This window comes from Triticum dicoccoides, chromosome 2A (assembly GCF_002162155.2).
Source record: "Triticum dicoccoides isolate Atlit2015 ecotype Zavitan chromosome 2A, WEW_v2.0, whole genome shotgun sequence".
Classification (NCBI taxonomy): Eukaryota; Viridiplantae; Streptophyta; class Magnoliopsida; order Poales; family Poaceae; genus Triticum; species Triticum dicoccoides.
Genome location: NC_041382.1, coordinates 622451636 through 622456464, shown reverse-complemented (window position 1 = coordinate 622456464; position 4829 = coordinate 622451636). Strand labels below are relative to the sequence as shown.

The 4829-nt window shown below is 47.6% G+C and overlaps 1 pseudogene; it reads left to right on the top strand.

The window, feature by feature from the left end:
• Positions 1-950: 950 nt before the first annotated feature.
• The window catches only part of LOC119358017, a 13669-nt pseudogene continuing 9790 nt past the window's right edge, over positions 951-4829 (top strand).

Here is a 4829-nt window from a genome sequence, read left to right as displayed (position 1 = left end):
CCCCCAAAAAAAGGTTTTCTTGAGGTATTTTTTTGGATGAGGGTGGATTAACTCCCAAACAAGGTTTTTTCAAGGTAATTTTTTTATGTAAAGGGATAGAGACCCAACAAAATGGTATCTAGTAGCATTGAATATATCAGGCATTTTACTCCTTATATTTTCTCCAGACTACATTGCATCCCTATCTTGCACCGCCACCCTCTACTCCGTCACATGCATACGTGTTACCGTCATGACACACGGAAATTTGGCACTTTTGAGAATTTGTCACTACTTACATTGAAATCGATTATTTGCCACACCTTACTTTCAAATCTTGATGATGTGTTCTTTCTTCATTTAAACTCATTCTTTTTTTCTTTGAGGATAAAATGTTAATACATAGGAGCTGCACATTTATGCTTTGTTCACTTAAGAAATGAAAGAGGCGTCACCCTGTTCTGTCGCTTCTGGCCGCCGCCCCGTTCTGTCGCTTCTCCCCGTCGCCCAGTGTTGCTGCAGCTCGCGGCCCCCACCTCTTGCTGCTGCCGCACGCCGCCCATCCAGGTCGCCGGCATGCTGCTCTTCCGGCGCTCCCCATCCTCTCCTTGCTCAGCCACCGCTGTGCCTCCCCCGACTGGACCTTGGTAGCAGCGAGCCAGCGACTCCGGCGACCTGCACAGTGCGGCGTGCCAGGGTCCTCGCTGAGTGCAGTGACCAGAGTAGGAGCGACCACCAACTGTCTCAAGTGGGTCTCGCGTTCTCGTTCGGCCCCCGTTTCCTACTCGGGTTACAAGTGAGGTCACCCCCCGTTCATATTCGGTTCGGCCTGGGTTGGTTCACCTAGCACCTATAAGTACAGCCGGGGTGTGTGTTCGCCTTGTACTAGATCAGATTACAATCCAAAAGACCTACTCGTAGTTCTGTAGCTGCCCCGTTCACCACTGAAATTTAGAGAAGACCCACCGCCGATGGAGACTGAGATTGCGGTCAGAAGTTTGCCGGAGCTGCCGCGGGACGTATTGATGGATATCTTCGCCCTCCTGGAGATCCCAGACCTCACGCGTGCGGGCTCCGTCTGCTCCTGCTGGCGGTCTGTTTATACCAGCCTACGCAGCGAGCTTGAGCTGTACAAACGGCCCCAGATGCCTTGCCTCCTCTACACCTCTGAATCTGCCGCTGACAACATAGCTTGTCTCTACAGCCTCGCGGAAAAGCGGGTCTACAATCTGACTCTTCCGGATCCACCCATCCGAAATAGATATCTGATTGGGTCCTCACACGGCTGGCTGATCACCGCTGACGAGAAGTCCGAGCTACACCTTCTCAATCCGATCACCTGTCAACAGATTGCTCTCCCTCAGTGATCACCAACGAGAGGGTGAAGCCGGTCTTTGACGACGCAGGCACAATTAAGGAGTACGAGTGGTGGGAGCTGAAGCACGACATTGAGCTAGACTATGAAGTGGATGGTCACCATAAGTCAACCCATGCTCTCGACAAGCTTCGTGACTTGTTCTACATTAGGGCACGTATATTTCCTGACCCCTCCACAGGAAGCTACATTGTGGTTCTCACCCACAGTGAATCGCAGCAGCTTTCGTTTGCAAGGGTAGGAGACTGTAAGTGGACCTTGCTGCCGTTGGGTTATGACTATCAAGACTGCATCTACATGGATGGCCTATTGTATGCCTTCACGAGCTTTGGACAAATCGATACATTTGATCTCCATAGTCCTACCATTACAAGGAATAGAATTATAAGCGACATGAAGACTTATACTCTAGGGCAGCTGTACGTTCTCCAGGCTCCATCCGGTGATCTGCTGCAAGTTCACAGGAATTCGGAAATCCAAGATACTGATGATGATGATGAGGAGGAGTTCATATTTGTGACTAACAACATATTGTTATATAAGGTTGACATGGTAGCAAAAGATCTTGTGTTATTAAACGACTTGCATGATCAAGTGCTATTTCTTGGGTGTAACCAGTCGTAATACCTTAGCGCTGAAGAATTCTCTCAGCTGAAGCCAAATTGTGTCTACTTCACTGATGATGATACATGTGCTTCGGAATATAAGAATTGCTGCCGGGATATAGGTGTTATAAACTTGGAAAACATCAAAAGGGAAGAAATTCTACCTCAGCTTTTGTCAGGACCCCGATTCCAAGTCACATTGATCTAGCATGTAACACTTCATATCGCTTTGCGGCCTCACGCACGGTATTCCCACGGGTGTCGCCTTACTATGGTCCGGGACTGTTTGCGTCTTTTGGCTCACGTATATGATAGTGTTGCTAGCATCCATATGACAGAGAACCTGGGCCAACATGGCTAGTCGTGAACCCAAAGCGGCACCAACCTATGGGGACATGCATACATGTATCACATCGAGCATGTCAGTCAGCAGCGTGTGAATCCGGGCTGTAGCACTGGGCTAACAGGACTCCGGAAACCCGGGCTGTAGCAGGCTAGGCAGGACTCCGGATGTCACCGCGTGACATTTCCCCGAAGGGACAGACACATGAACGAAGTGAAACACATGCCGGCCAGTCAAGTGTCCTGAGCAGTAGTGCTGGGCTAGCAGGACTCCGGTGAACCGGGCTGTAGCGGACTACCATGGCTCATGGAAGCACAAGACTACATTTCCCCATAAGAGAGGCTACCAAGGATAAACAACTAGGTTGTCAGATCCCACACATACCAAGCATTTCAATCATACACACAATATGCTCGATATGTGTAAATACAACATGGCATCACAACATAACTCTACGACTCAAGTATTTATTCATTAGGCTCCGAAGAGCGAGATATTACAAACATGGGTCTCATGACCCAACATTCAGAGCATACAAGTCAAAGCACATGCGGAAGCTTAACTTGTCTGAGTACAGACAACTAAAAATGAAGAAGGCTGAGGAGCCTGACTATCTACCAGACCCTCGCAAGGGTACAAGATCGTAGCTGAGGTAACAAGCTAAACGTCGAAGCCCACGTGGAACTACTAGCGAGATTGAAGTCTCTCTGCAAAACATAAAATAAGCAAACGTGAGTACAAATGTACCCATCAAGACTTACATCAGAACTAACTACATATGCATCGGTATCAACAAAGAGGGTGGTGGAGTTTAACTGCAGCAAGCCAGCTTTGACTCAGTGGCTAACCTGAACTACGACTGCAAGTAACTCTTTTGAGGTGGCGCACACGAGTCACAAATTCACCATACCAATACACCACTATGGATCCGCTCCCGTCTGCCTGCGAGAACGCCATCCATAGCACTCACGCTTATCTTGCGAGTTTTAGAGTATCCACTTTCACTTGTCTATGAACTATGCAAGGGGTCCAAGTTTCCATATCCGAGGAATCCGGCTATTCAAATAGATAATGATAACCCTGCAGGGGTGTACTTCTTCACACACGCTCTCGCCACTTATCGCCCTGTACACGTCATGTACCTTGGCAACCTTCAAGCGGAAGTCGGGCGAGGGAGTCGGCCACGACCTGACTAACCAACAAGTCTCTAGTACAGGTTTATCGCCTATTCGGGTTCCATCCGCAAGGAGATCCGGCCAGGGTGTCGCTCACGGCCCCAAACGATGTGTGCAGGGTTCCCAAGCCTACCATTTGGGTGCCACTTGGTACACCGTGCCACTGTGCCTAGTCTGTCCCAAGCCCACCTGTACCGGGTGCCACTTGGTAGACTACTAACACTACCTACAAACACCAGAAACTAGTTGCAACTTCTGGACAGAGATCGAGTTGATTAATAAGCTGAGAGGGGCCGAGTTACCGGAACCCAATGTGTGGTAGTAACTGTTCATGGATCACAAACACAGAACTCAGTTCCTAAGAACGGCTGCAATGAGACAACCCACCATGTACTCCTATATGGCCTCTCACCACTACCTTTACCAAATCGTGTTCACACACTTAGATCTCAACGATAGGACATGTTCACCACGTTCCAATTCATTCCCGATGAATCAGACCGGACTCAACTCTAAGCAGTAGCAGGCATGACAACAAGCATGAATGAGTAGGCACATCAGGGCTCAAACAATTCCTACTCATGCTAGTGGGTTTCATCTATTTACTGTGGCAATGACAAGTCATGCAGAGGAAAGGGGTTCAACTACCGCAGCATGTAACAGTTGAATCGGTGTTGTCCTAATGCAGTAAAAGAGAGCAGAAGCGAGAGAGTGGGATTGTATCGGAATGAACAAGGGGGTTTTGCTTGCCTGGCACTTCTGAAGATATTATAGCTCTTCATCGGTGTCATCGATCACGTCGTCGGAACCACGTCTATCGAGAGGGGACAAACACCGGCAACTGAGAAAGAACACAATCAATGTGATGCCACAATATGATGCATGATCATGACATGGCAATATGCTGTGATTTGAGCTAATGCATCTAGCTATGATTTAAATGAAGTTGGTTTGAAGACATGATTCAAATTCCAACCCCATATATGATTGTTTAAATGCCCTTTATTTGTTTTGTCCAAAACAGAGGAAAAACATTGTTCAAACATGCATGAAAATGGTACAGATGGATTCCTTGAATTTTTCTGATAATTTATTTCATTTGGAGTTACGGTTGATTTTCTATGATTTTTAGAAGTTTGAAATATTTTCTGAAATTCATAAATCCTTTTCTGATTTATTCTAATTTCCAGAAAATAGTAACAGCGTCAGCATGATATCAGGATGACATCAGCGGTCAACAGACCCGGTCCTCGTCAAACCCGATCTTAGGGGCCCGCATGTCATAGACTCAGTGTTAAGTGGATATTAAACCGGGGCTAAATATCTGCGGGGCCGGCGTGTCAGTGACTGTG